Genomic DNA, 21,331 nt, shown 5'->3' on the forward strand with positions numbered 1-21,331 from the left:
CAGCCTACTTTATACTGTATACATATTTTTCTATATACATATATTTTTCACAAATGAGATCACACTACACATAATGTTTTCTAAAATGTGCTTTTCACCCAACAAGGTATCTAAAACATCTTCCATGGCTATATGCATAGAAATGTAAAAAGAATGCCTAAAATTTCATATTATATATAAGCCATAATTTACTCAAATAATTTCAAATTGATGGGCTTTGGAGTATTTTTTTTTGTATAACTACATTGCAATTATGTCTATATCTTCCTATACTTGAGCAAGAATATCTGTTCAATAAACTTCTAGAAGTGGAATGGTTGGATCAAAAGATGTGCATATTTAAAATATTTTATCAACATTGCTCAATTACACTCCCAAGAAGTTTGTATAAATTCATGCTATCTCCAATGTTGTATAAGAGTGCCCACTTACTTATATGCTTGAAAAGCCTGGGTATTGTCAAAATTTTTCAACTTCACCATTTTGACAAAATTTTTAAAAATGTATCTACTTCTCTTGAGGTTTGACATCTGAGGAAGACAATGGAATAGAAGGATCCTGGGCTCACCTCATCTAGCAGATTCAACTGGATAACATCCACACCAGTGTAAATAAACCAGAAAGTGATCCGAAGACTAGCAGAATAGATTCTCCACAGCTAAATGTAGAGAAGAGGCCACATGGAAGAGGATAAGAAGGGTGGAGATGCAGGGTGTAGTCAAATGGACCCATAGGACTATCCAAGGGAAGGAGGGACACCACAGGCACAGAATGGGGAGAGGAGATGACCCCCTCCCATTGGGCACCCCAGGCACAAGGGGGTTGCACTGGGAAGAGGAATCCCAAACATTTGGCTTTGGAGGCTAGAGGGTCCAGGCTTTACAAGTTTTTATATCAATGGGGCTTAACATCTGAAATTTTAAAAATCAATGGCCTAAGCTCTAGGAGAGCAGGTAGGGCAAGAGGAAACTGAATCCCCACCCTTAAAGAGACAGTACAATAAGCAGCCCCATGGAGATACAACATAGAAGCAAGAGTTTGAAAAATGCCTGGGTTATATGGGAGGGAAATTTGTTTAGTAATCTCAGTGTGTGTGCTGGAGGGGTAATGAACTTAAGGAGATTTCTCCAAAAACAAAAGAACTGGTGGGTACCATTTCTCTCCCCAGTCACACAGCCTAGACATATGGACACCTGCAGGAACCAATGCAGCACTAGCACTCTCTACCTAGCTTGCTAACAGTGCACACTTCTGCAGATCCACTGCTTCCAACCCAGCCAACTCTGGCAGGAGTTTTACCAGGAAGCTGCAGCTCCCCTCCCACAGCTGACCTGCCCAGATCTTGCTTTACATCATGCACCCTGCCCCAACATTTTCCTGAAGACCTGACCCCTCCCATACGTTCTTGGCTGGAGCAAATCCAAAGCAGTGTCACAAGCCTGACAGTGTGCAGGAAGCTCTGACAAGGGCAAGCACCACTTCAAAATCACTCCAGGCCCAGGGAGAGGGGAATATAACCATATGAACCAGTCTAACTCTAGCCCTAGCAATGCACTCGGGATAGTCTCAGGTCTGACTGCACACCTGATCACCAAAAAAGGCTCTCAAGAGATAACACAGGGAGAGCACCCTGAAGTTCAATGCCACCACAACTCTGGTGAAAGTGTGGTCTTACTCAAAGCAAGCCCAAGGCAGTCCCAGACTGGTCCATTAACCACACCAGAACCAAACCCTGCCCACAACAGGAAAAAGAACCATTATAAACATTATTGAAAACAAACATGGCTCAGCCACAACAAGAGAACACATGCAGCAGACATAGGAGACATCCCTGAAGTGCCAGGTTCTGGTGAACAGGAGACATTGCACTGTAGGGCACTACAGGACTTCTCCTTCATAAAGCCACTACTTCCAACAGCAGGTGACACAGCTGATTTTCCTAACACATAGAAACAGACATAGAGAGTCATACACAATAAGGAGACAGAAGAATATGTCCCAAAAGAAAGAACAGGACAAAATGACAGCAAGAGAGCTAAATGAAATGGAGATCAGTAATATGTCTGATGGAGTATTTAAAGTAATGTTTATAAAGATACGCACCAGACTTGAGAAGGAGTGGAAGGCCTCAGCAAGACCCTTAACAAAGATAGAGAAAAACATTAAAAAAAGAGCCAATCAGAAATGAAGAACTAAATAACTGAAATAAAAAATACACTAGAGGGAAGGATGGCTAGGTGGCTCAGTGGTTGAGCACCTGCCTTTGACCCAGGGCATGATCTTGGAGTCCCAGGATCGAGTCCCACATCAGGCTCCCTGCACAGAGCCTGCTTCTCTCTCTGCCTATGTCTCTGCCTCTCTCTCTGTGTCTCTCATGAAAAAATAAATAAAAGCTGAAAAAAGTACACTAGAAGGAATAAATACTAGACTATGGGAAGCATAAGAATAGATCAGCAATCTGGATGACAGAGTAATGGTAAGGAAGCAAGCAGAACAGAAGAGAGAAAAATGAAAAATTAAAAAAAAAAACAGAGTAAGGGAATTCAGCAACACCATCAAGTATAATAACATACATGTTACAGGGATCCTGGAAGGAGAAGAGAGAGAAAATGGGGTAGAAAATTATTCAAACAAATAATAGCTAAAAATTTCCTGAATCTGGGGAAGAAATCAGAAACCCAGATCCAGGAGGCATAGAGAGCCAACAACAAAATCAACCCAAGGAGGTCCACACAAAGACATTTAGTCATTAAAATGGGAAAAAGTATCCCTGGGTGGCGCAGCGGTTTGGCGCCTGCCTTTGGCCCAGGGCGCGATCCTGGAGACCCGGGATCGAATCCCACGTCGGGCTCCCGGTGCATGGAGCCTGCTTCTCCCTCTGCCTGTGTCTCTGCCTCTCTATCTCTCTGTGACTATCATAAATAAAATTAAAAAAATTTTTAAAAATGGGAAAAAGTAGTGATAAAGAATTTTTAAAGTAGGAAGAAGGGGAAAAAAAACAGTTACATACAAGGGAAACCCTAAAAAGCTATCAGCGGATTTTTCAGTAGAAACTTTACAGGCCAGAAGAGAATGTCATGATATATTCAAAGTGCTGAAAGAAAAAAGCCTGCAACCAAGAATACTCTATCCAGTAAAGCTAGCATTCAGAATAGGATAGATAAAGACTTTCCAAGACAAATAAAAGTTAAAGGAATTCATCATCACTAAACCAGGCTTATAAGAAATGTTAAAGGGGACTCCATGTGTGAAAAGGAAAGACCATAAACAGGAGTAAGAAAAGTAGGAAACATAAAGTAGTAAAATTAAATATATTTGCAAATAGATCTACATAAATCAGTTAAGGAACTGATAAAATAAAAATATGTACAATATGAGACCATATACATAACATGTGGGAGGGAAAGGAGTAAAAATTTAGTGTTTTTTAGAATGAGTTCAAACTTAAGGAACAATCAACTTCATATAGATTGCTATATGCAGATGTTAAATATAAACCTAATGGCAACCACAAATCAAAAACCAATGCATAGATATGCAAAAAATAAAGAGGAAGGAATCTAAGCATATCACTAACAAAAGCCAACAATGAGAGAAGAAAGTAAAAGAAAGGAACAGATGAGAACTACAAAAACAAAAACAAAAACATAAAACAAGTCACAAAACAGCAACAAGTGCATATAAGCAAATACCTATCAATATATAAGCAATAAGCACATACTTATCAATAACTACTTTGAATGTAAATGGACTAAATGCTCTAATCCAAAGACATAGGGTGACAAGATGTATAAAAAAGCAAGATCCATAAATATGCTGCCTCCAAGAGACTCATTTCAGACTTAAAGACACATACATATCGAAAGTGTAGGGATGGAAAAACATTTATCAAGCAAATGCAAGTGAAATGAAAGCTGGGGTAGCAATACTTTTATGATACAAAACAGATGTTAAAAATAAAGGTTACAACAAGAGATAAAGAAGGATACTATATAATCATAAAGGAAACAATCCAAAAAGAAGATACAATAATTGTAAATATTTATGCACCCAACAGGGGAGCACTCAAATACATAAAGCAGCTAGTAATAAACATAAAAAGTAATTCATAGTAATACAATAATAGTAGGGGACTTTATTTTATTTTTTTAAAGATTTTATTTATTTATTCCTGAGAGACACAGAGAGAAGCAGAGACATTCACAGAAGGAAATGTAGGCTCCTCACAGGGAGCCTGACATGAGATTCGATCCCAGATCAGGATCACACCCTGAGCTGAAGGCAGACGCTCAACCACTGAGCCACCCAGATATCCCTAGTAGGGGACTTTAACACCACACTTACATGAATGGGTATATCATCCAATAAAAAATGAATGAAAAACACACAGGCTTTGAATGACATATCAAACCAGATTGATCTAACAGATATATTCAGAACATCTATCCTAAAACAGAAGAATACACATTCTTTTCAAGTGCACATGGGACATTCTCCAGAATAGATCATCTGTTAGGGCACAAAACCAGTTTCTACAAATTCAAAAAGACTAAAGTCATACCATGCATCTCTTCTGACCCCAACACTACAAAATTAGAAATCAACCACAAGAAAACATCTGGAAAGAATACAAATACATGGAAGTTAAATAACATGCTACTAAACAATGAATGCATCCACAAAGAAATCAAAGGGGAAATTTTAAAAACCCATGGAGACAGATAAAAATGAAAACATAATGGTTCTAAATCCATGAGACACAGCAAACGGAAAGTTTCTAGCAATACAGGCCTACCTCAAATAGCGAGAAAAATCTCAAATAAACAAGCTCATCTTAAACCTAAAAGAGCTAGACAGGAAGAACAACAACAACAACAACAACAAAAACCAGACCAGTAGAAGGAAGGAAATAATAAAGATTAGAACAGAAATTAATGAAATAGACACTAAAAAAAAAAAAAAAAAAAAAAAAACAATAAAACACATCAATGACACCAGGAGGTGGTTCTTTCAGAAGATCAACAAAACTGATAAACCTTTAGCCAAACCCATCAAAAAAGAAAGATGACTCAAATAAACAAAATCAGAAATAAAAGAGGAGAAATAACTGACACCACAGAAACACAAAGAATTATAAGAGAATATTATGAAAAATTACATGCCAACAAAGTGAACAACTTGGGAGAAATGAACAAAATACTAGAAACATATAACCTCCCAAAACTGAAACAAGAAGAAATAGAAATTTTGAACAAGACAATTTCCAGCATTGATTCCAGGATCAATTGATTTTTTTGAATCAGTGATCAAAAAAAAAAAAAAATCACCCAACAGAAAGGGGGAGGGGCAAGATGGCGGCAGAGCAGGGTCTCCAAGTCACTTGTCCTCAACAAATTACCTAGAAAACATTCAAATCATCCTGAAAATCTACGAATTCAGCCTGAGATTTAAAGAGAGACCAGCTGGAACGCTACAGTGAGAAGAGTTCGCGCTTCTATCAAGGTAGGAAGACGGGGAAAAAGAAATAAAGACACAAAAGGCCTCCAAGGGGGAGGGGCCCCGCGAGGAGCCGGGCTGAGGCCGGGGCGAGTGTCCCCAGGACAGGAGAGCCCCGTCCCGGAGGAGCAGGAGCTGCACCGACCTTCCCCGCGGAAAGGCCTCCCGGGGAATTGGAGCAGGATCCCCAGAAAGGCGGGGATGCCCTCGGGCTCCCGGGGACAGTAACAGAGGAACTGCGCCCCGGAGAGTGCGCCGAGCTCCCTAAGGGCTGCAGCGCTCGGCGGGACCCGGAGCAGCTCGGAGGGGCTCGGGCGGCGGCTCCGCGGAGGGGGCTGCGCGGCTCCGGGAGCAGCTCAGCGGCGGCGGCTCGGGCGGAGGAAGAGGCTCCGCGGAGGGGGCGGCGCGGCTCCGGGAACAGCTCGGCGGCGGCAGCTCGGGCGGAGGAAGAAGCTCCGCGGAGGGGGCGGCGCGGCTCCGGGAACAGCTCGGCAGCGGCGGCTCGGGCGGAGGAAGAACCTCAGCCCGGAGGGGGCGGCGCGACTCCGGGAACAGCTCGGAGGGGCTCGGGCGGCGGCTCCGCGGAGGCGGCTGTGGGGCCGGAGAGCGAATCCGGCAGCGCAGGCCCCGGAGCACAGGGCGCCGGGACACAGCCCGGGATCCGGCCTCCCCCGGGGACAGGCAGAGGCCGGGAGGGCCCAGGACAGCAAGGACGCTCCTGCCCCGAGCTGAGCAGATCAGCGGCCCCGCCCGGAGCCCCCAGGCCCTGCAGACGGAGAGCCCCGGAGTTACTGCGGGAGCTGACCCCAGGGTCCCAGAGCTGCCCCCGCCACTGTGGCTTCCTCCCGGGGCCTCACGGGGTGAACAACCCCCACTGAGCCCTGCACCAGGCAGGGGCAGAGCAGCTCCCCCAAGTGCTCACACCTGAGAATCAGCACAGCAGGCCCCTCCCCCAGAAGACCAGCTAGAGGGACAAGTTCCAAGGGAAGTCAAGGGACTTAAAGAACACAGAATCGGAAGATACTCCCCCGTGTTTTTTTTTGTTTTGTTTTTTTTTGTTTTGTTTTGTTTTGTGCTTTTTTTTTTTCTTTTCTCTCTTTCTTCTTGATTTCTGATTGCGTCCCCCACCCCCCCTTTTTTCTTTTTTCTCCTTTCTTTCTTTTTCTTCTCTTTCCCCCCCCCCTTTTTTTTCTTCTTTCTCTTTTTTCTTTTTCTCTTTTCTTTCCTTCTCTCTCTTTTTCTCCTTTTCCCAATACAACTTGGTTTTGGCCACTCTGCACTGAGCAAAATGACTAGAAGGAAAACCTCACCTCAAAAAAAAGAATCAGAAACAGCCCTCTCTCCCACAGAGTTACAAAATATGGATTACAATTCAATGTCAGAAAGCCAATTCAGAAGCACTATTATACAGCTACTGGTGGCTCTAGAAAAAACCATAAAGGACTCAAGAGACTTCATGACTGCAGAATTGAGATCCAATCAGGCAGAAATTAAAAATCAATTAAATGAGATACAATCCAAGCTAGAAGTCCTAACGACGAGGCTTGACGAGGTGGAAGAACGAGTGAGTGACATAGAAGACAAGCTGATGGCAAAGAGGGAAACTGAGGAAAAAAGAGACAGGCAATTAAAAGACCATGAGGATAGATTAAGGGAAATAAATGACAGCCTGAGGAAGAAAAGCCTACGTTTAATTGGGGTTCCCGAGGGCGCCGAAAGGGACAGAGGGCCAGAATATGTATTTGAACAAATCCTAGCTGAAAACTTTCCGAATCTGGGAAGGGAAAGAGGCATTCAGATCCAGGAAATAGAGAGATCCCCGCCTAAAATCAACAAAACCCGATCAACACCTCGACATTTAATAGTGAAGCTTGCAAATTCCAAAGATAAGGAGAAGATCCTTAAAGCAGCAAGAGAAAAAAAGTCCCTGACTTTTATGGGGAGGAATATTAGGGTAACAGCAGACCTCTCCACAGAGACCTGGCAGGCCAGAAAGGGCTGGCAGGATATATTCAGGGTCCTAAATGAGAAGAACATGCAACCAAGAATACTCTATCCAGCAAGGCTTTCATTCAAAATGGAAGGAGAGATAAAGAGCTTCCAAGACAGGCAGGAACTGAAAGAATATGTAACCTCCAAACCAGCTCTGCAAGAAATTTTAAGGGGGACTCTTAAAACTCCCCTTTAAGAAGAAGTTCAGTGGAACAATCCACAAAAACAAGGACTGAATAGATATGATGACACTAAACTCATATCTATCAATAGTAACTCTGAACGTGAACGGGTTTAATGACCCCATCAAAAGGCGCAGGGTTTCAGACTGGATTAAAAAGCAGGACCCATCTATTTGCTGTCTACAAGAGACTCATTTTAGACAGAAGGACACCTACAACCTGAAAATAAAAGGTTGGAGAACCATTTACCATTCAAATGGTCCTCAAAAGAAAGCAGGGGTAGCCATCCTTATATCAGATAAATTAAAATTTACCCTGAAGACTATAGTGAGAGATGAAGAGGGACACTATCTCATACTCAAAGGATCTATCCAACAAGAAGACTTAACAATTCTCAATATATATGCCCCAAATGTGGGAGCTGCCAAATATTTAAACCAATTAATAACCAAACTGAAGAAATACTTTGATAATAATACACTTATACTTGGTGATTTCAATCTAGCTCTTTCTATACTAGATAGGTCTTCTAAGCACAACATATCCAAAGAAACGAGAGCTTTAAATGATACACTGGACCAGATGGATTTCACAGATATCTACAGAACTTTACATCCAAACTCAACTGAATACACATTCTTCTCAAGTGCACATGGAACTTTCTCCAGAATAGACCACATACTGGGTCACAAATCGGGTCTGAACCGATACCAAAAGATCGGGATAGTCCCCTGTATATTCTCAGACCATAATGCCTTGAAATTAGAACTTAATCACAACAAGAAGTTTGGAAGGACCACAAACACATGGAGGTTAAGGACCATCCTGCTAAAAGATGAAAAGGTCAACCAGGAAATTAAGGAAGAATTGAGAAGATTCATGGAAACTAATGAGAATGAAGATACAACCGTTCAAAATCTTTGGGACGCAGCAAAAGCAGTCCTGAGGGGGAAATACATCACAATACAAGCATCCATTCAAAAACTGGAAAGAACTCAAATTCAAAAGCTCACCTTACACATAAAGGAACTAGAGAAAAAGCAACAAATGGACCCCACCCCCAGCAGAAGAAGACAGTTAATTAAAATTCGAGCAGAACTAAATGATATCGAGACCAAAAGAACTGTGGAACAGATCAACAGAACCAGGAGTTGGTTCTTTGAAAGAATTAATAAGATAGATAAACCATTAGCGAACCTTATTAAAAAGAAGAGAGAGAAGACTCAAATTAATAAAATCATGAATGAGAAAGGAGAGATCACTACCAACACCAAGGAAATACAAACGATTCTAAAAACATATTATGAACAGCTGTATGCCAATAAATTAGGAAATCTAGAAGAAATGGATGCATTCCTGGAAAGCCACAAACTACCAAAACTGGAGCAGGAAGAAATAGAAAACCTGAACAGGCCAATAACCAGGGAGGAAATTGAAGCAGTCATCAAAAACCTCCCGAGACACAAGACTCCAGGGCCAGATGGCTTCCCAGGGGAATTCTATCAAACGTTTAAAGAAGAAATCATACCTATTCTACTAAAGCTGTTTGGAAAGATAGAAAGAGATGGAGTACTGCCAAATTCGTTCTATGAGGCCAGCATCACCTTAATTCCGAAACCAGACAAAGACCCCACCAAAAAGGAGAATTACAGACCAATATCCCTGATGAACATGGATGCAAAAATTCTCAACAAGATACTAGCCAATAGGATCCAACAACACATTAAGAAAATTATTCACCATGACCAAGTAGGATTTATCCCTGGGACACAAGGCTGGTTCAACACTCGTAAAACCATCAATGTGATTCATCATATCAGCAAGAGAAAAACCAAGAACCATATGATCCTCTCATTGGATGCAGAGAAAGCATTTGACAAAATACAGCATCCATTCCTGATCAAAACACTTCAGAGTGTTGGGATAGAGGGAACTTTCCTCGACATCTTAAAAGCCATTTACGAAAAGCCCACAGCAAATATCATTCTCAATGGGGAAGCACTGGGAGCCTTTCCCCTAAGATCAGGAACAAGACAGGGATGTCCACTCTCACCACTGCTGTTCAACATAGTTCTGGAAGTCCTCGCCTCAGCAATCAGACAACAAAAAGACATTAAAGGCATTCAAATTGGCAAAGAAGAAGTCAAACTCTCCCTCTTCGCCGATGACATGATACTCTACATAGAAAACCCAAAAGCCTCCACCCCAAGATTGCTAGAACTCATACAGCAATTTGGTAGCGTGGCAGGATACAAAATCAATGCCCAGAAATCAATGGCATTTCTATACACTAACAATGAGACTGAAGAAAGAGAAATTAAGGAGTCAATCCCATTTACAATTGCACCCAAAAGCATAAGATACCTAGGAATAAACCTTACCAAGGAGGTGAAGGATCTATACCCTAAAAACTATAGAACACTTCTGAAAGAAATTGAGGAAGACACAAAGAGATGGAAAAATATTCCATGCTCATGGATTGGCAGAATTAATATTGTGAAAATGTCAATGTTACCCAGGGCAATTTACACGTTTAATGCAATCCCTATCAAAATACCATGGACTTTCTTCAGAGAGTTAGAACAAATTATTTTAAGATTTGTGTGGAATCAGAAAAGACCCTGAATAGCCAGGGGAATTTTAAAAAAGAAAACCATAGCTGGGGGCATCACAATGCCAGATTTCAGGTTGTACTACAAAGCTGTGGTCATCAAGACAGTGTGGTACTGGCACAAAAACAGACACAGAGATCAATGGAACAGAATAGAGAACCCAGAAGTGGACCCTGAAATGTACGGTCATCTAATATTCGATAAAGGAGGAAAGACTATCCATTGGAAGAAAGACAGTCTCTTCAATAAATGGTGCTGGGAAAATTGGACATCCACATGCAGAAGAATGAAACTGGACCACTCTCTTTCACCATACACAAAGATAAACTCAAAATGGATGAGAGATCTAAATGTGAGACAAGATTCCATCAAAATCCTAGAGGAGAACACAGGCAACACCCTTTTTGAACTTGGCCACAGTAACTTCTTGCAAGATACATCCACAAAGGCAAAAGAAACAAAAGCAAAAATGAACTATTGGGACTTTATCAAGATAAGAAGCTTTTGCACAGCAAAGGATACAGTCAAAAATACTAAAAGACAACCGACAGAATGGGAGAGGATATTTGCAAACGACATATCAGATAAAGGGCTAGTTTCCAAAATCTATAAAGAACTTATTAAACTCAACACCAAAGAAACAAACAATCCAATCATGAAATGGGCAAAAGACATGAAGAGAAATCTCACAGAGGAAGACATGGACATGGCCAACATGCACATGAGAAAATGCTCCGCATCACTTGCCATCAGGGAAATACAAATCAAAACCACAATGAGATACCATCTCACACCAGTGAGAATGGGGAAAATTAACAAGGCAGGAAACAACAAATGTTGGAGAGGATGCGGAGAAAAGGGAACCCTCTTACACTGTTGGTGGGACTGTGAACTGGTGCAGCCACTCTGGAAAACTGTGTGGAGGTTCCTCAAAGAGTTAAAAATAGACCTGCCCTACGACCCAGCAATTGCACTGTTGGGGATTTACCCCAAAGATTCAGATGCAATGAAACGTCGGGACACCTGCACCCCGATGTTTCTATCAGCAATGGCCACAATAGCCAAACTGTGGAAGGAGCCTCGGTGTCCATCGAAAGATGAATGGATAAAGAAGATGTGGTTTATGTATACAATGGAATATTACTCAGCCATTAGAAACGACAAATACCCACCATTTGCTTCAACGTGGATGGAACTGGAGGGTATTATGCTGAGTGAAATAAGTCAATCGGAGAAGGACAAGCAGTGTATGTTCTCATTCATTTGGGGAATATAAATAATAGTGAAAGGGAATATAAAGGAAGGGAGAAGAAATGTTGGGAAATATCAGGAAGGGAGACAGAACATAAAGACTCCTAACTCTGGGAAACGAACTAGGGGTGGTGGAAGGGGGGAGGAGGGCGGGTGTTGGAGGGGAATGGGTGACGGGCACTGAGGTGGACACTTGACGGGATGAGCACTGGGTGTTTTTCTGTATGTTGGTAAATTGAACACCAATAAAAATTAATTAAAAAAAAAAAAGAACAAGAGAAAAAAAAAAAATCACCCAACAAATAAAAGTCCAAGACGAGATGGCTTCATCGTTGAATTGTACCAAACATATAAAGAAGAGCTAATACCTATTCTTCCCAGACTGTTCCAAAAAATAGAGGAATGAAAGCTTCCAAATTCATTCTATCAGGCCAGAATTACCCTGACACCAAAACCAGATAAAAACACTACAAAAAAAAGAGAACTATAGGCCAATATCTTTGATGAAAATAGCTACACAAATACTCAAAAAAATACTAGCAAACCAAATCCAACAATACACTGGAAGAATTCACCATGATCAAGTTAGATTTATTCCCAGGATGCAAGAGGGGTTCAATATTAGCAAATCAATCAACATACTAAATAACATCAACAAGGGAAAGGATATAAACCATATGATCATTTCAATAGATGCATAAAAAGCATTTGACAAAGTACAACATCCATTCATGATTTTAAAAAACCCTCAACATAGTAGGTTTAGAAGAAACACACCTCCACATACTAAAGGCCGTATATGAAAAACACACAGCTAACATCAGCTAACATCATACTCAATGGTGAAAAACAGAGCTTCTCCCTGAAAGTCAGGTATAAGATAAAGATGTTCACTCTCACCATTTTTATTCAACAACATAGTATTGGAAGTCCTAGCCAACAGTAATCAGACAATAAAAGGGAATAAAAGGCATCCAAATCAGTAAGGAAGAAATAAAACTTTCAGTATTTGCAGATGACATGATCTATGTATATAGAAAATTCTATATATATAGAAAATTCTAAAGACTCCACCAAAAAAACCCACTGAAACAGATACATGGTATCATTTGAGTTGCAGAAATCCATGCATTTCTATATATTGATTTTGTATCAATTAGAAAGATAAATACCACATGATTTCACTCCTATGTAATTTAAGAAACAAAACAAACGAACAAAGGAAAAAAAGAGATAAACCAAAAAAATAGACTTTTAACTCTAGAAAACAAACTGATATTTACCAGAGGGGAGGTGGGGGGCGATGGGTAAAATAGATGGGGGAGATTAAAAATAAACTAATCATGATGAACACTGAATAATATACAGAATTTTCAAGTCATCATACTGTACACCTGAAACTAACACAACACTGTATGTTAACCATACTGGAATCAAAATTTTAAAAATATCAAGTTCTAATTATAAAATATACTTCCTTAATCATTTTTGAGGTAGAATAAGTTTTATTATAATTATTAGCCATTTGCATTTAATATAAACTTTTTGTTTTATTCACTGCACATTTTTCTAATTGGTGATTAATCTTTATTTTGTAGAATTGTCCCATTCTTCTGTACATTAAAGAAGTTAGGCCCTTGTCCATTATTTATTGTTTCTTTTTAAAGAAAATTTTAATTTATGCATATATTTTACATTATGGCTTGGATTTTTTTGTGATTCTTAGAAAAACCTTCCTTACTCCCAAGATGATTTTTTAAAATTCACTGTTTCATCAAGTGTTTCATGGTGGTTTTTATTATATGAGGCCACTATGATTTATTTAAACAGTCTGTATTATTAGACTTTTATGTTGTTTTTCATTTTCCAAAGGCCACATCTTCCTGTTTTGTTCTAAACTCCCAGAGAAACCAAAGAACAATAGGTGAATGTCTTCTCTTTATAAAACCTCTTCACAAATACATAAACATTTTTCTTCTCTGACTTCTCTAACTTTTAACCATATTTTATTTCATTTTTGGTTCTCTACTCTCAAATCTTTTTGCCATTCACATGTACATTAAAATGCCACTGCCCAAACTTGGCATGATACTTTAAGGGTGTGACCAATTCTAAGTTTAGCAGAGGGATACTTTCCTAGCTCTTGGATGTCACAGACCTATTAATATATTTCACTATCACAGTTAGCTTTAGAAAAACAGCCACACTATACTGCTGACTCATTCTCAGCTGGTGGTCCCAGGCTATCAAATTCAAAAAACTAGAAAAAAATGTCCAATGTGTTAGAGGAAAGAAAAAGAGATTCAAAAGACTCTGGAATCTTGGAACACTGGGCCAAAAGATGAAACTTATCAGAAAGAAATGAAAATTTTTGCATTCTATGTAAAAAAACAAAACAAAACAAAAATCTACCTGAGTACAGGATAAGGGTGATTTCACTTAACACTTACACACTGAAACGTTTCAGTTTACTGTAAACTTAGTCTCAGCAACAATGCAAAAACTGTTGCCAATATATTTAATGTAGTTTTGACAGGAAAAGAATTTTTTTGCCTGATTATTCACAGCCTCTCCCCTCCCTCTTCAGCCAAGGAAAGTTTTTTTCTTGGCAAGGTCAGTTCCTTTTGAAGAGAGTGGTAGATTGGGTAAGAGAAAAGCTTTGACTGACCTCTTGGAAAAGCTGGAGAGTTGCACAAGAAAAAAGGCAGATGCTAAAGATGAGCAGAGACAAACAGAAAGTCAAAAGCCAATAAGCACTGGCTAGGAGAGAGAGAGTTTGGGAAATTTATAAAAGAGAGAAAAGAGAAAGAAATTTGGATTAGCTGCTGTGTTATGGCAAGGGAGGCTTTTGAGATGAGGAAAGAGGTTTTAAAGGAAGTGTTGTCATGTGTTATGAATATCGTGTCACTCTGTGTGTATTCTAAGAGACTTAAGTAAAATTTAAACAATTTTTTTCCAATTATTTTTGGATGTTTGAAATGTGTGTCTTTGGATGGCACTTTGGGCTGAGCAGCTGCCACAGAATATCTGAACTGTATGCAGGTTATGAGATTTTATGTTACATTAACAATTTAATGTTTGACCATAATCAAGATGACAATCACGTCATTCTGGCAGACACCTGTATTAGTATCTTGAGCCTTGAATGCCAAATCTTTCCAAGGTGTATTAGTTTGCTAGGGCTGCCACAACTAACCACAGACTGTGGCGGCTTAAATGACAGAAATTTATTTTCTCACAATTCTGAAGGCTTGAAGTCCAAGATTGGGTTGTTGACAAGGTTATTTTCCTCTAAGGCCTCTCTTCTTGGTTTGTAGATGGCCACATTCTCTCAGTGTCTTCTCAGGGTCCTCCTTCTGTGTGTCTCTGTGTGTGATATCTCTTCTTTTTATAAGGACATCAGTCATATTGGATGAAGGCCCACCAAAATGACCCTTTAATTTAATTACCTCATTAAAGACGCTGTCTCCAAATTGAGTCAAATTCTGAGATACTGGGGGTTAAAATTTCAACAAGGGTACAACAGTCAGAGCATAACACAAGGCTGCAGACAAATTTCATCTTTATTTTCAGTTATAGAACTCTTTGAATTTTATTGCTGGTCTTTCAGGACTCTCACCCAAGTTCTTATAATTGATAAACAACCAGAATAGTTGCAACTTCTTCATTAAATTATTGTAAAGTAGTGAATTAACCTGGCTGACATTGATCCACATTATTTCTATTCCACTTAAAAGAATTTAGAATCTGGTAGTTAATGAATACGTGCAAAATGATGTTATATAAGATGATCCTTCAGAGCCACATATACATATGTATATAAAGAAAAACAATTCCCTTCTCTGCAAAATAAACAAGTAGATCAGATAATCCATCAGGTCTCTTCTAGCTGTAAAATCCCACAATTTTAATTCAAGGACAATAAAAATATAATACATTGTTAAATATAATTTTTAAATATTGGATATGTGTTATTAATAATGGGCATCAGGAAAAGCAGAGATCAAGTTAGGAATCATGGAAGTTTTTCTTAAAATTTGATTGGGCAATCTAAAACATCTTGGAGGAAAATCTTTTACATCTGATTGCTAACCTAGAGTTAAACTTTCAGAATCATAATTCATACTGATGGCAATTCAGGTTCCCAGTTTCTCTTATATAACCAGCATTTTCTTTCATAGTGCTATGTGCTTCAAAACTGACCTAGGAGAATTGACCGTGTACATTTAAACCCTGCTATAGATTTCATATCTCTTCACAGCTACATGGAAAGATATATTGTATTTCCATTTTCTTTTATTTTCTTTTATAATTTGTTGCAGAAATAATAACATTTCATCAGCATTAACTGATTATCTGTGTATTTAGGTAGAGAAGAACAGATAGCAAACTTCTGCAGTATACAGATAAATATCTTAGTTTGACAGTGTTTTACACATTATATTTATTCATATTTCCCAAGCTCATGTGGAAATCTATTCATATACTTTTCAACAAGCCAGGATTACACAGTAGATCTGCCAATCCCTAAAATTAGTTTTTTAAAATACCTTGTAGAAGTCAGAAAATATGGCTCATCTTTTTGAAGGTTGAAGACAGGCTAATATTTTACTTTTCTTTAAAAAAAAAAAGATAAGGGCCAACTGTCACACAAAAGTTGTGAAAATGTAGCAGTAATACTTAGAGGTTGCTTTCTGCAGTGAATTAAATTATTATACTTTGAAAGACTTTCATATACTACCCAAGGCTCATTTCTGACATCAAGTTAAAATCACTTTAACATGAATAATTTTTAAATGAAGCATTTTCTGAGGGTAGAAAAGAGCCATATTGGATTTTATCTGGTTATTAAATTCAGAAAGTACCTTGTATCAAGAAAGTGGATACTGTGGCCAGCATTATTAACATATTCTATTTAAAAGAATGACATTGTTATTCATATGGAAATAGATGTTGGTCTAGATAAAGTTAAATGCCTGCAGAGGTCTCAGACATGTGCACATGAAATTACAAAAATTAATTATAGTTCAAGCAAGGACTTAACTACTGTCCTATAAAGTGTTTGGGTTATCTACTGCTGCAAAGCAAACCATCCTAAAATTTAATGGCTTAAAATAAAGTTTGGCAAGCTTTTCCTGTAAAGGGCCAAACAGTAGATATTTTTAGACTTTGTAGGCCATACAATCTCTGTCACAACTACTCAAGTTTGCAATTTTACCTCAAAAGTAATCATAACAATTCATAAACAAATGAATGTGGCTATGTTCCAATAAAACTTTATTTACAAAAAAAGGCAGTGATCCAGATTTGTACAGGCCATAGTTTGTTTAATTAATTAATTAATTTATTTATTTATTTATTTATCTCACAATTCTCAGGGTGGGTATTTTGGGAAGGGCTCTCTTTGGGGAAGACTTGTCTCTGCTCTCCATGGCTGAATGATTTAATGCCTGTGTTTGTAGGCAGTTGTCAGGTTGGCTGGGGGACAGAATGGTTCTGAAGAGTGTCACTCACATATCTCTCAGTTGACTGAGGCTGCAGGCTGGAGGCCTCAGTTTGTCTCTACATGTCCTTTGTAGTAGGCTAGCTTGGGGCTTATCACATGGCAGCTGGATTCCAGAGTGGTGAAAGCAGAAGCTTCAAGACCTTTCTGAGGCCTCAGCTAGTTACACAATGTCAGTTTACCATATTCTATTGGTCAAGGACCCAAGGCTGGCCCAGACTCAAGTGTGGGGAAATAAACTCCACCTCTCAATGGAAAAGGCTGCAATGAATTGTGGCTTAAAATTCTGAGACTAAACTCTATCAAAACAGAGTACTATCGGGATCCCTGGGTGGCGCAGCGGTTTGGCGCCTGCCTTTGGCCCAGGGCGCGATCCTGGAGACCTGGGATCGAATCCCACATCAGGCTCCTGGTGCATGGAGCCTGCTTCTCCCTCCGCCTGTGTCTCTGCCTCTCTCTCTCTCTCTCTGTGACTATCATAAATAAATAAAAAATTAAAAAAAAAAAAAACAGAGTACTATCAATTCCTAAGACCTTAATCAGCAATTTTCTTACTCAGAAAAATTTGCTGAGGGTGCCTGGGTGGCTCAGTTGGTAAATCTTCTGCCTTCGGTTCAGGTCATGATCCCAGGTTCTGGGCTCAAGCCCCATATTGGGCTTCCTGCACAGCGAGGAGTCTGCTTCTCCCTCTCACTCTCCCTCTGTGCTCTCTCTCTTTCTCTCAAATAAATAAATAAAATCTTTTAAAAAAATACCTCATGTATTGTGGTCACAATTCTTACTCCATACCACATAGCCACAACTCAAGGGAAAAATAAGAATTAATCAAAATTTCCATTCAAAGTGTTTTGAAATTTTTGTGAAAATGAAGAAGATATGAAAGCAAAAAATCTTTTAAAGTCTCAGAATGGAACGATCTCATTTTTATTTTTAATAGAGTTCTTGGTCAAGAGGGTCATTTGAGGAAGAGATAGTGAGGGAGAATGTGGAAAGTAGTGAACAAGGATGGCTGGACTTTTGATCCTTGGAGGTGAAGAGATTATTGCTTTTGGAGTGACGTCTTTTGTTTTAGGAAATTCCCCTCTATGAGTCTTTAGTTACATTTGATTACAGTGGTTTCTGCCAAGCTTCTCTTCTGTAAAATTATACTTTTTCACTTTCTAACTAATAAATATTTTGTTCAGTTTCTTTATGCCATTCTACGTCAAATTTTACCCATTAGTTGATTTTATTTATTTAGAGAGAGATGGTGCATTGCGAGCAAAGGGAGGAGCATAGGAAGAGAGAGATAATTTCCAGTAGACTATGCACTGAGTGTGGAGCCTGATGCAAGGCTCCATCCCAGGACCCTGAGATCATGACCTGAGACAAAACCAAAAGTTGGATGCTTAACATCTGAGCCACCCAGATGTCCCAGAATTTACCCATTACTTTTAACATTTGTTGATTTTTTTTGTCTTTTAACTTATTATGATGCTATCGAATAGGGTATTTCTAAAATTCTATCATTTCCTCTACATTTACTAGTTACAAGGAAAATCTGCCTCTTATTTATATGTATTTATCTATTTATATTAATACAAGTTCATTAATTACTATTTTACTCAATATTATGATTCATATTATTGTTACTTTTTTTCAACAAAAAAGGTTTGTTTCACCAAACCGTCCCAGAGTTGGCCAATGGGAGCTTCTGGAGGCTAGCTTTTCTGTTCTTTTAACATCCCCATCATTCTTTGAACACTTCCTTACTTTCTGAACAGCAAGATGTTCCAGGCTTATCTTGTACTTACTCTGTCTCAACTTGGCCTTGTCCTTTTTAATGAAGAATTTAGAAACTAAGTTCTGGATGCTAAATGTGTTCATTGTTATTGGGATATTGTTATTTTCATGCTCTCACAGAGGGCACAGTTAGGGAATACACACACACACACACACACACTTTACAACAATATGTATGTATGTATCTATCTATTCATCCACCTATTGAAATTCACAAGTTTACCAATACTGTCAATCCCAAAAGTGTTCATCCTAGTTTTCTAATTTGTACTTATCTTCTCCAACAATGAGAATCCCAGCAACCATTATCTTCAATACACTTACATATCTGTTCAATATGCCTGTACAGAACTAGTTTCTCATTGTTGCTGCCACCTCTCCATGTGAACACTCCTCAGTCTTTATTATTCCAAGCTGCCACTGCCATCTCCTCACTCGGATGCCCTCCTCATGATACTCAGCCTCCAACACTATATGTCATCCCACCACAACCACTGCCCTCAGCTGCCCATGCAGACTTTTGGATTAAATCTTGAAGGGAGGAAACAACGAGCACATTTTCTTGACTTTTTCCTCTCTGTTATATGAATTAGGACTCATTAATACATACTTGTGTAACTGTAATATAGAGCTTCAAGAACAATTTTTGTGTGCCTAAACCTACAAATAACTAAGAATCATCCCAAAATATATATTACCAGGAACATAGTTGTTACCTCATTGCTGATATTAGTACATTTACATCATTTTTTAACCAGTTCTGATGTTTGGATGCTAAGGTGTTTAGACTTCCAGATAATTATCTGCTATTGTAAGTATCTTTATATTTCTTCTCTTCTTGTACTAGACATGTTAATCAGTAGCTCTTTCCATGCCCACAGCTCTCTAAAAAAGCAGCTTACTAAACTGTTCAATATTACATTAATAACAATCCTTATAGGAGCCAATCTTGATTAACCAATGCAGACCCAAAGGCCTATGATCTGACTAGAAAAGGTTCTGCCTATAACAGATGCCACTGGTTCTCTATTTTATTCCCTCCACACTTCCTGGTCCACTTAATGCTGACAGCATCCTGCTATAAGCATCCGCCACTTTCTACCTAAGGGAAATGGGGCAGGCTGAATGTACATGGAAGTCAACGTCCCTTGAATTGGCCCTCAGCAAATGACAGATAGGAGTTGGATGACAAATATCCAACTGCTTTGCCTCCAAATTAGGATAAACCTGAGGAATATTCGATACCATCTCCCATAGGTTCTCCACTGGATTGAAATCCAGTTGTCCACCCAGTAATCTACTCAATAACAAATCCTTTATTGGCTTCTTTCCCTTCCTTGTCCCAATTCCTTGCTCCTATAAAACTGCCTCTAATTCTATTCTGGATTAGACTGTGCCTTATTACAGCTTCTCTTGGATTTCCTTGAGATTCTATCATTCTATAACTTTGTATGTGTCCTATGAATAATGAACACCATCTCTTGTGCTTTCTGTCTCACTCTCAAATAAATAAATAAAATCTTATATAAAAGAAGATATATACCCTGCAACTGGTCATTCATAATCCCTTATACTCCAGGGGGGTTGTATATGACTTTAGCCAAATAAAACTCACACTCCAGTTACATCAATCCACAAGAAGGGAAGTCCATTTTCAGTAGGAAACATAGGAAAAAGCCACCTAAGTTGGAAGTTAGAGGGGACTGAGGGAAGGTGAGAGGGAGGGAGAGATGGAGATAGAAAGATCTAACAATATTTTCTGAATCTCCAGAGTCCTAAAGTCAGCCTCACCTTGTATTTCTCTTTTATGAAAGCTAATAAATTTCCTTTTACCTTTTTAGTTAGTTTGAGATGGACTTTTATCACTTGCAACCAAATAAAAAACTATGTATATACAGAAGCTGGAAAACTAACTCTTGAACTCTGATAGAAATACATTTCAAAGTTTAAATTCCTCCCCCATATGCACTCTACCTGAACCTCAGTCCTTAGAGCATGAGAGAGCATCAATAGAAGGACATGATTCTGTGTTTCCTATTACATTGTGTGCTGACTGTGTGGGAGTCTACAGCAGGGGCCATTGCGTACCAGAGGATCCCTAGAAATTAGGGTGTATCCAGTGGAAGGGGATTTTAGAAAGAAAAGAGAAGATTATGTTTTTTTTCCAGACAGATTTGTTTTATATACTTGGCCCACAATGTTACTGAAGTTGCAGGTATACAACTCAGTGATTAGCAAGTTTATACATTATGCTATACTTATGGCAAGCGTAGCTACTATTTGTCACAATACAATATAATACAACGCTATTACAATACCATTGATTATATTCCTTATGCTGTACTTTTTATTCCTGTAACTTATTCATTTCATAACTAGAAGCTTATATTTCCACTCCCCTTTATCCATTTTGCCTACAGCATAATACCCTCTTGATCCGTTGCAAATGGCAAGATCTCATTCTTTTTTATGGCTGAGTAATATTCCATAGTGTGTGTGTGTGTGTGTGTGTG

The 21,331-nt window shown here is 39.0% G+C and overlaps 1 protein-coding gene across 6 annotated transcripts in view; it reads right to left on the reverse strand.

Moving 5' to 3' along the window:
• Positions 1-21,331, reverse strand: part of ZNF280D (zinc finger protein 280D) — a 299,635-nt gene that overhangs the window by 186,329 nt on the left and 91,975 nt on the right. The window lies entirely within an intron of this gene.

This window comes from Vulpes vulpes, chromosome 15 (genome assembly GCF_048418805.1).
Source record: "Vulpes vulpes isolate BD-2025 chromosome 15, VulVul3, whole genome shotgun sequence".
Lineage (NCBI taxonomy): Eukaryota > Metazoa > Chordata > Mammalia > Carnivora > Canidae > Vulpes > Vulpes vulpes.